We start from the raw sequence: 11,941 nt of genomic DNA on the forward strand, positions 1-11,941 counted from the left end.
GTTTAAAGTGTGGCCTAAGTGACCCCCCTATTGCAAAATACCTGTATCTTGGGACGAAAGTCCAGTTAATCTCTGTGTGGGCACCCTGCCATCTGAACAGATGGATGTGAGTGTGGGCAGCCAGGAGTCCTCCACGTACATGTATTCAATGTAGACACTTAGAACAACATTAATAATGGGAATTCTCCAAACGTCCCTTTGAGTTCCTAAATAAAGCTTTGTAAGTGTGTGTTTAGGTAGTCTACATCAATGAAATCAGAGCAACAAAGAGTGACTACAATGGTCATACGTACAAAACCTGACCTCTCTGTCTCTCTCATACTTACAAACACACATTTAGCAATGAGAAATAGCAAGAAAACTTCTCCAAGAGGTACAACTAGTTTATTTTCAATTGCTTATCTTGGCTGTGTTTGCAATGAGGCAGGTGCTGGTCAACTCCTGTCCTATCCTGTGTTCAAGGAAGAGTGAGGAGTTTACTTTTCCTATATAATCCAGAAGAACAGGAGTTCAGGGGAAAGCAAAGGCTGCTCGTGACATCCTGAGCCTTCAGATGGTATCATGTTAAACTCTGAAAAGTATTTTTATCTTCAGGGAAGGAATGGCTTCACTCGCTGCTGTGAGAGGTAAAGGGCTTTCTGTTCAAGGGCCTCACTGAAGTCCTGTAGGACTTCCCCTTGTAGTCCTGCTAATTGTCTTCGTTATATTTCTGACCATTCAAGTCACATTTGAGTTCCTCTTCTGAAAGGGAAGTTAAAGAAATAGCTTTGATACAACAGATGGGCATCCAGGGATGTGTGGAGAAGGCAATAAGGCCTGTTAGCAAATAGGAGATGGATGGGGCGATGTTGCTTTTCTCCACCATGAGACTTCTTGGTGGGATCACGCAGTGGCTGGACCTCCATGAAGCACAAGACTGTTCTTCCAGTGTGTTCCTGCAAAGATATTCCTAGAGCTTCTTCATCTCTAGTATTCAGGACCACATGCAACCCTGGATCTACACTTTGGCTAAGCAAACATACACATACAGAAAATGAGCTTCCACCTCCATTGGGCCCTGTGGAATTTCTCAGGAAACCTGGCCAGAGTTTTGTGTTTCTAACAAAACCAAAACAGTTTTTAAACCCAGCTTCGAGCTTCATTGCAAATATTTCTCACAGCCCTCTGCAGCAGGAATAATTACTGTCCTTATTTATCGGGTAGATTATACAAATCCCCTAGTAAGTAAATTGTAGGATTAAGCAGAATGTTAATGTGTTAGATTAAACTGACACATTTATTTACTTCCTCCCAGAAGGAAAGACTAAAGGACAGTGACCTATCATGTGTATTAATTCAACACTTAATCCTGCCTCAGATCCAGTGATTATCTCTGCAAGTGCCAAGCATCAGTCCAGCAGATTGCAGTGCAATACTTTACACACAGAAGTTCTATTGTCTCAAATTTTTGTCTGTTCAGCTCCTGATTTTTCAGATGGTAACGTGTTGTACTTCTGCAGTGCCTTCCCTCTAAAGTTTCAAAGGGCTCCCAATGAATTATATCTGCATTCACCCCACAGAAAACATTACTTATCCTCATTTTACAATTATTCACTGTAATACATAGATTAATGCCAATTTTTTTCTATGACTTGTCTGGATGAAATGGACAAGTTGTGCATGCATGATTCATAGTCGCTGGGTTCTTTGGGAGTCCCTTAAAGTGATTTTTCCTATTGTAAAAGCCACAATGCAGGCTACGACCATAACCCAAACTCCATACATACATACTCCAGAGCAGAGAGGCCATCTGGGTTTCCTGATACTTTCTGATACAGACACTGGTATTACAGTCATGTTGCCTGGGGGTTGAGGCAGTTGACAGTTGAGGACAGTAATGAAAAGACAGATAAGGATCTTACCTTCTGTTAGCTCTATAACACCAGTGCATGTATGCCTGAATAGGGACTGGGCTGCTTGGCTTTTCAAGCAAGTATTATTTATCGGCTTTCCCGTATTTCATTCTCTATCAGTAACCAAGATGCATGCAACAGCGCTGCCTGAGCACTTTTATCATCATGAGCAGCACATACTGCCCAGGTTCATCCAAGCAGATAATTTTCTGCAAATTAATGTTGGAGATTTTATGGGACTACTGAGGCTGAGACTTCTTGCAGCATGTTGCATGTGCACCCCTGCACCACCTAATGAGCCAGTGAAAGGAGGAGAGAAACAGACACCAAATGGTGAAGCAGCCTTCATATAATCACAAACCAGGGATGTGGCAGAAGCAGGACTCTGGCCTCCAGAAAACCAGCCTCCAGTGCCTAAACCCCTAGTCTTAGTGTTGTGAGCTCCTCAAAAGCTCACATGGGATGTGCTAATGCACTGAAGAAGGCGACAACATCTGACACACACATGCCTTTCCTCACTCACCCCAACACTAGTGTCATGCCTTCTCCACTCTGGTGACCCTCCCAGGGTAACTTGGAAAAGCCATCCAGGTGCAAATGCCACTTCGGTTTGCACAGCAGGTTGGGAATTACCTCAAGCCCAGTGACAACGACCATCTGTCTGTTCTCCACCCTTCAAATAAAAGTTTTGTCCCCACATGCTGGCCCCGACAGGTTTCTATATTTATCTATCCTTATTTTAGGAGGCCTGCAGGAGGAACGTATAGATTACAGATGTGGTGCTCCTTGTTTTAGCTAAGGTTTCCAATAGGGATAGTTGTTTTGGGACAGAATCCCAGCCGAGAGTCATTTGCTGTTCTCCTGCCAAAGGGGACTGCAAGTATTGCCAGTGCTCTGCTTGACTTAGATTGAACAGTTCACAGCCTCTGAGGAAGGGGAGGAAAATTCCATCATGAAATAGCTGATTTAAAGTGCTGTATCCCACAGCGACAGTAAAGGGTATTTGCTAATACTAATGCAGCTTTCAAAAAGAGACTTTAAGTTCAACTTTGAAAATGTGTTTCTGCTTGGGAGAGGGCCCAAATTAAACCTCTCCATCAGTTCAAAACTTCAGTGACTTTTGGACAGAAAACCAATTCTGATTTTGCAGCTGACACCAGTTTTGCAAAATGTGACTGGTTACAGAGAGGAGGAGGAGGAAAAAAGATTCTAGTGACATATCCACCTCCTCTTCTACTACACATGGAGCAAGGCATAGCTGCGAGCGTACAGGCCTGTCCCTCAGCTGTCAGTGGGATTTTGCTCATGTCAGAAACAGATTTACAAGAGGAATATAGGAAATGACCTTGAAAAATGTAAAACGTTATTCAGAAATGTATTTGTAAGCAAAATTTGCATTGTATAAGATGTAGAATATATACTAAACTCACCTCCATTGATATGCAATTTTTGCAGATAATATGATATGTAGAGATGCTCAAAAAAAAAAAAAAAAAAAAAAAAAAGCAAAAGCAAAGAACCAGAATGACAGTATCTATCAGAGAACCTGATAAAGATAATTTTCAAAGTCCAGTATAAATTCTTTTCATCAAAGAATGCTAAAAAAGGAAATCACTCTATCCAGAGATTTTGATCCTACAGAATGTTCCTAGTTTGCAGGGGTTAAGTAGTCACAGTGGTTTTATGTGTTTACATCTGATAACTCCCAGTGGAGATAAACATATTTAGTGCTTGAAATGTAAGTTAACAGTGGACATATTAAACATATTACAAGAGATTTATCAGAAAGAACATTAAAGACTATTATTAGCCCCAGCTGCAAATAACCGTCACGAAGGAATGGCTGTATGCAAGTTAATTGCCTTCAAAATGATAGGCCTTTTAAAACCCTTTCAGTGGATGCCTTTCCACTGATTTCAGCAGCCTTTGGGTCAAAAATTCTTTGATTAAAAAGATATTTAATAGCGAGAAGAAGGACTGAAAACCCGGGCACCAACATTTCCTTTGCCTTCTCATGACAGGCAGGATTACTTGGTGTAATCAGCAATCAAGGTCCGGAACATCTTAACCAATGTAAACTGGACATCAGCTGCAGGAAAACATCTTTGGTAAAAGGTCAAACTAAATGGGTCAGAACTTCAGATGGAGAACAGGGGCTTATTCCAGCTTCCACTAAAACCATCTGAAAAAATTCTACATGGTTTAACTAGCACCGGTACTAGCTGTTCCTTTGCTGTTGAAAGCAATGGAAATTTTGCTGCTGACTTCAGTTAGAAAACCAAAGTGAAGTGACTTGGTATAGTTATACAGATGGGCATTTCAAAAGGGAACAAGGATCAGATGGCTACATGAGTTATATCTGTTTTTGAAAGGGCAGCCCTGTGGAAAGTGGAGAAGGATTGAGTATTTCAGGGTTTTTGACACAGAAATCCAAGTGTATGCCTGATCTAGCATTCTAACTTTCCTATGATTAAGTTAGATTGACATCAATGAAGATAAATCCATTTTTTTTCCTAGTGATAAGCTAATAGATACAAGAAATATGATGTCTAATGGAAACAATGTGAAAAGGCCTCAAAAGATACATCAAATACTGATACTTTTTTTTATTTACTAACAAGATGTGGCCAGTCAGCTATCAGATCAGTCAGCTTACCTCTATATTGCATCATTCCATAGTATGACTTAAGTAGATTTAAATTTCCAGTAATCCCCAAAAGCAAGAAAATTGAATGATAGGTTAGGCCCCAGTGGCCTATCAGTTTATACTTGACCACATTGCCGCACCAGAAACAGAGAGTCACGGTAGCAAGAGTCACCAGCAACCTGTCAGGGATTAATTTTTATAGGAGAGATCTGTGATCAAAGGCTGCAGAATTCACCTCCCTCAGCCCCGCAACCTCCAGCGACCCAGCACATCTGGGTCAGACCACATCCCTCCAGGAAACCGGGGGGTTGGAGCTGGGAAAAGGAAGCAAGTCTGTCCATATTGAATGGGAAAACCAAAAAAATAATAGCCTGTAAAAAGCTGTGTTTAAATAAATAGGAAAGGCAGCCAGCTGGCTTATGAGATGGATGATATTTTAACTTCAGGCTCATCTTTCAAATTCAGCCCATGCTGTTGGTGATTGAAACTTGTTACCAGGGTTTATCTTTTACATTTAGGCTACTTCTTAATAACGAGGTGGCCACTCCAGAGGATCACTGCTGCCTTTCATCAGTACTACAGTCTCAAAATGGGAATAGTGGCAAAAATTTTCAGAAGATACCAGACTGGTGGGAAACCCTAATTACACTGAATAGCACAGAAGTTCCCACTAAGTTCAAAAGCAATGTTTCATGCCAGGTCAGGGGAAGAATTTTGTCCTTGATGTTCTTGATAAACAGGCTGAGTAATTCACAGTTTCGGTGTCTCGTTCAAAACTAGTACAGATGGTTAATCTGGAAGGAAGGATGAAAATGCTGTCTTCCATTGACTGCAAGTAACACAAATGGACACATCTAATTGGCACGTTATTGCTCTACAGTGCTTTCTAGGTCTGGTGTAAGCGCTTCCATACCTTATGACAGTTTTGGGCTGATGCTTCATGTTCTTGTAAAATGTCAAATTACATTAGATCAGTAATCTCATGTAGTACAGTATACAACACTGTCACTGAATGTACTGCATAAAAGTATTTTTAGTTATTCTTTTTCCCTGGAAACACCACCTGGCTCCCAGCTTTCTAAAAAATAATCTGTATTGAAACATTGTAAGGTGGAAAGGAGAGTAAGAACAATTATGCAAAACTTCTATGACTTGCAAAAACATATAATTAGGGATTTGCAGCCCACCCAGGGAATTTTGCATGTTGAATTACCACATTACTCGAAGTATGTATTTTAATTGCTGGGTGAAATACATATGTGTAAGCCAAACTGTTGAAAGAGTAGCTGCAGTAGTGTTAGCACAATGATATGCAAGCCACAAATCCTGTTGCTGAAATCGGTTACTCATAAAATGCTTCTAGGCATTCTCTGTCTGTGAAGTTAGTTGGGCTTTGGGGAAAAAAAAGAGCATCTGATGTTCTGCTTTACCTTTTCAGCATTAACTCACTGACATTAAATGGAGATATTTATTACACTTGTGGTTTTAACATTTTAAATCTGCACATATTTTCTTTCCATTTATAGCCATTGTGTAAGCATGATACTGTAAAAAAGCCATCACCTCACTGATACCGTCTTGAGCCGAGCAGGCTCACCTTTCAGGGGGAGCCTCAGTGAATCACAGAGGATCTGGCTCTGTTTCACAGGATGATTCAGGTTGGAAGGGACCTCAGTCCAACCTCCTGCTCAATGCAGGGACAACTATGAGGTCAGACCAGGTTGCTCAGGGCTTCACCCAGCTGGGTCTTGAAAGCCTGCAAGCATGGAGGCTATGTTCAGCCTCTTCCATTGCTTCACTCACCTCTTGGTGAGAAAGTGTGGGGGGTATATCCAGCATGAACACCTCTTGTTTCAACTTACATCCTTTGTCTTTCATCTTCCTATCATGCACTACTGTGAACAGCCTGGCTCCACCTTCTTGATATCTTCCCTGTGGGTAGTGGAAGGCACTCAACTCCCCCTGAAGCCTTCTCTTCTCCAGGCTGAACAAGTCTAGTTCCCTCAGGCTTTCCTCACCAGACAAGTGCTCTAGCCCCAGGCCATCCTGGTGGTCCTCCACTGAACTTGCTTCAGTTTATCGATGCCTCTCTTGTATCAGGAGGAGTGGGTAAAACAGTATTTTAAGTGCAGTCTAACAAATGCTGGATAAAGGAGGATAGTAGCTTCCCTCAGCCTGCTGACTGTGGTCCTGCTAACACAGCCAAGGATGCCATTAGCCGTCATCATTGCCAGGGCCCAGGGCTGGCTCACGCTCAGCTTGCTGCCTGCCCAGACCACCAGGGCCATTTCTGCAAAGCTGCTCCCCAGCCTCTATCACTGCAGGGGTCTTTTCTCCCAAGCACAGGACGTTGCATTTATTCCTGTCAAATTTTGTAGCATTCCTCCAGCCTGTCCAGGGCCCTCTGAATGGCAGCCCTGCCCTCAGGTGTATCAGTTGCTTCCTCCAATTTGGCGTCATCTGCAAATTTAATAAACATGCACTCCATTGCCTCATCCAGGTCACCGCTGAACAGGACTGGTCCTGGGAGAGGCCCCTGTGGTGTTCCCCTTGTCAGTGACCTCCTGCTAGAGTATGACTCATTAATCACTACCCTCTGAGCCTGACCATCCAAACTTTTGGGGTTTTCTGCATCTATTTGTCCATCCATGAAGACCATAAAGTCCTAACCTGGGTACAACGACATTACAGAGGACAATGTTGAAAGGCCTTACCAAAGTGACACCCAGTGCTCTCCTCCCCAAATCCAGTGATTTTGTCTTGGAAGTCAAGGAGATCAGTCAGGTATGATTTACCTGTTTGATACAGTCTTTTCTCTGCTCTTTTTTTTTTTAAAAAAAAAAAAGAAAGACAATTCAGCATGCTTACTATCAAGAAGAACTTCATACCTTCTCACAAAGCTGTACTTTTACTATCACAGAATTTAAAATACACAATGATGTATAAGTAAAATATACCTCAGAGCTCTAGAGCGGGCCACCAGCAGTGAAGGAATATAAGTAGTAAAGCCTATAAGTAAGACCATGGTTTTGGCATGCTTAAGAACCAAGGAACCATAGCGATCAGTAGCTACCTACAGACTGATAAATTCAGTGCCCGAGCTGTTCATGTGCCCTGGGACAGGACTGACCATGCCATTAGCATGTTCACTGGCACTGCTTGGCCTGAGCCAAATAAAACTCTTCCACGTAATTCCTGGCCACAGTGTGGCACATGAATCATCCCAGGGACTGTTCCCACTAGGCAATCTGCGTGCAAATGCCCTGTTTCAGGGACCAGGAGTTTACTAACATAAATGTGGGCTGTTCCAGGTCAACTGGCTCCTGAGCCTAGGATGCTCCTGGACATATTTGATCAACTGTTACACACAGAGCCACTGCAAAGTTTTTTTCCCAATTCAACTGGTTCATATGTGACTCTGTCCTGATCAGTGTGTGCCTCTTTCACCTGTGAAGATTTAAGAGCTAAGAATCAGTTGCATGATATATAACTTTTTTTTTAAAAGGTTCATGCTAATACAACCAAATCACTTCTGTGTGCATTTATGAAGATGAAAGCTACTTGGCAGGTAATTTTCAAAGTAAGCTTGTACAGCAGCTGGTGTGATACTGTTTTATTACAAGCATGAATAAGCACCATCATGTAGCATTTCTTTCCTCACCTGAACAGTATCACTAAACTGATGACACCCAGGCTCGTTCAGAGAGTTAAATTTATCCCTCATCTATGAACATGACATTCCCACAGTGCTAGAAAGTGTGAAATATGGTGAAAGAACTGGCTGATAAGATAGAGAAAAGTGACTTTCTCCAGTCAGATCGAGGTGATTTTCCACAGGCACAACAGACACCCAACTCCTGTTAAGGATCAATGACAGTCATCCATCCCCACAAAATGCCCTGCAAGCTCTAGGAAGGGGGATTCTGCATCCCTGCTAAGATAAAATTCCAAGTGGATGTGTCTAATGCAGGGCTTAGCAGGTTGCCTACCTCTAGGTGCATTCATGTTCACATATCCACTGGTTCCTGCAGCTGAACGGGATGCAGCCATACACTGAAGTCCCAAGTATCTTCAGCAGATAAGTGCTTCTCCCCAGGAGGCAGAAGAGCAAGGAACAGCCTGGAGCTGAATATTCCTTTAGGCATAATTGCAGCATAATAATCAAGCTGGTGAGAGAAAGCCACAATGAGATCAGAGGTTTTGTATTGCATTAGTTTTGTTGATAGCTAAACAGTTCCACAGATGTGCTGAACCATGAAACACATAAACACACAAGAGGAAAGACACATTTTGTCAGTAAACTTTATCTAAATGTAGCACAAATATGAAAACATCAGTAAAGGGATATGGCTTAAATGAAAACAAGGTCAGTTTTCTGTGGACAAAACAGACGGTTTGCTGTAATAGGAGGCTTTTGTGTTAAATGAGTAGTTTTTAATCACACCAATGAAACTTCTCTTTTGACAGAACCTGGCAAAGTATTTTCTGTATCAAGACATGAGGAAGAGGAGAGAATTTCTAGCTTTCAGTCATAACTTGGTGTGCCGCCAGGAGCTGTGTAGTGGAATTGTGGGGTGCAGAGATCCCCATGCCACCCCTGCCCAGGCGAGGACCATCATGGGCAGCAGCACAACCCAGCTGTACCCACAGAGGCACTGCATCCTGCAGGAACAGGCCAGTTGTGCTTGGTTTTCTTCCCACTATTCATTTTCTCTGCTAGCTCACCCTACCAAAGCAATCAGGATCACAATAAAAAAATGTCATGGCACTTCACTCCAGTGTAGATATGCCGTAGGCCTACAAATTTGACTAGGCTGTTATCAGTCAAACACAGATCTCCTAAGTACATAACACTTACTTTGTCTGCATTCAAGAACTCCTCCAAATCTATCTGCCTGTCTTGTCAGCTTACAATGATGATTCACTGATTACGTTAATAAAACATGAGAGGGCTCTGTCAGTTCATGAACAGCTCGGAAACAGCAACTGACTACAAAGACATTTCCCTTCGGTTTGGGGTTTTTTTGCAACAGATCAGTCAGGTTTGGATTATGGTGCCTGCTTCCATGACAGAAAGCTCAGACTGGGAAGTGTCTGTCTTCCAGGTTTTTAACCAGTCTCCTTGTGATCCCAGGTGTGCCAGGACAGCTGTTTTTGCAGCCTTCATGATGGGCAAAATCGCATGTGTTGAGGGAGGACTGAGACTTCTTTTGGGTTTAAGCCTTGTCAGAAAAGCTTTCGGGGCCAGGCAAGATACTGATTTTGTACTAAGATAAATGGTTTTGCACAAAGATAGCAGTGATTTCAGCTGTTCTTAGAAAACTAAGCACTCTGTTGTGGTCTGTGACTCCCAGGTTACAGCTCTCTTTCAGAGGGAGGCTGCAGGGTGAAGCACAAGGGAAAAGCTGATCAACTGGACATAGGACAAAAAAGAATCTTTCTGCATTAATGATGTTACAGCTTTTGGTCCAGTAATGCAAAAGCCCAGAAGAAAAGCAGGATGGCGAACACCTTATTAACATAGCCAAAATAAAGCTTCAACTCAGTTATCTGTAGATGTTCTCACACCCTTAGTATAAGTTGTAAATAGAATATCCAGTAATACGCATCCAAGAAAGATGTCACCTACCCTGAATTTTATTTGCATTTATATCTGCTGTACATATTTTTGCTGGAGTTCCAATAGATCCATACTTCCAGCTGCTGAAAGCACACTGACTTGACTTTGCATTGGCAAAGCACAGGCAAAAAAACAAGCCTAGGAAAGAGCACCTAATTCTGTTCCTTAAGTTTTGTCATGATACCATTTCAAATAACCTTTGCAAGTTTTTTAGTTTGTATATATGTATATACATTTGCTTATTTGAAAATGAGTATAAATATGAGGCAGAACTGTCTTTGTCCTTCCATCAACTACAAAGGGAGTTTAGATGGTGAGATCATCTGTCAACATCTATCCCATAAATGTTTAAATATGGACAGATGAGAGTGTCATTGATTATCCAGTTCCTTTATTCTGTAGATTGGAGACTAGATGAATAGTGGTTTACCAAGAGAAACACAAACCCAGGCAGCAAGCTGTTGGTTCCATCCAGTCAATGAAGAGCTGGGAAACTGTCTTTATGCTCAGTCAGGGAGTAGCAGAGAATTTAGAGGCTGGTTTTGTTGGATGCAGTATCCTTCTCTTTCCATCCTGAACTGTTGTATTGCATTGTCATGCCTGTATAGGGTGTGCAAATTCTTTGTGTGCTTTGAGTTCTCTGGATTTTTTAAACTGTTGTATAAATGGCAATTAATAACAATTTTTTAAAAAGGAGCACAAAAAAGAGCATGCTCTAAAGCTCATGAAAGTCAGCGTGCAGCTATCAGTGACTTCAGCAGGCTCTGGATCGGGCCCTATGCTTTTAATTGTTTGAAGTGAGAACATAAATCTGAAATGTTTTACCAAAAAAAGTAACTTCCTATGCCAATTTAACACTTCTAACATGTGCCTGCTCAGGAAGTTCATCTCTTTGTGGGACCAAATTAACAACTTCTACCCCTGAAGGAGATAAAAGTGAACGGAAATTCCTTGTGGAAGACTTTCCAACTATTTATTAAAAGCATACAGAGCTGATATAACATTATTCTGCTCCAATTCATTGTTTCTCCAGACTACTGCACTTTTTGTTGTGCCAATGCATTTTCCAGGACTGGCCTTGCTCTTTTCTCATGGTGGCATCTTTGGGAGATCTGTTTCCTTCATGCTACAGCACTACACAGCTGCCCTCAGGAACATCAGATCTTGCAAATTCCATTTTAAACTCCATTGGTAAATGATACCAGCCTTCATGGACTTAAATTCTTTGGAGACATCAAGAGCAATGTGCTGGACAATTCAATGGAGCAAAATGAGGCTAAATGCCAGATTCATATAATGCTCATATAAAGTCAGTATTCACTGGCTTCAGGTGAATTCTCAGTAATAGGACTACAAATGAATTGGCAGTATATCTGTGATGTCTCAGAGTTTTTTGGTGGCACCACCTACATATAAACTTACAGACCAAGATGTGCAAGTAGAAGTATTGGGACCGCATCTGTCCACACCTTAAACCTTCTTGCTCATTCTCTGTCCATCTGGAATTAAATGTCTGAGGACAAAGAAAGTGGAAATTTCATCTGTAGAGGCATTTTAAGTACAGAACACCTAACTATAAAACAAAGCAGTTTTTCCTTTACAAAAATATGCTTGAATTCCATCTATACAATGGTTTTTACCACATCGAAAAATAATTTTTAAACGGTGATAAAAAAGTGATTTCAACTAATACAGTTGTTCTAGTTACCACAGAAAGAGCAATTTTTCTGTTAGTGCTTCCCCTGCATTCCCCCTCCCTACCCTCAAAACCCACAGTGTGAT

Source organism: Falco naumanni, chromosome 5 (assembly GCF_017639655.2).
Source record: "Falco naumanni isolate bFalNau1 chromosome 5, bFalNau1.pat, whole genome shotgun sequence".
Taxonomy (NCBI): domain Eukaryota; kingdom Metazoa; phylum Chordata; class Aves; order Falconiformes; family Falconidae; genus Falco; species Falco naumanni.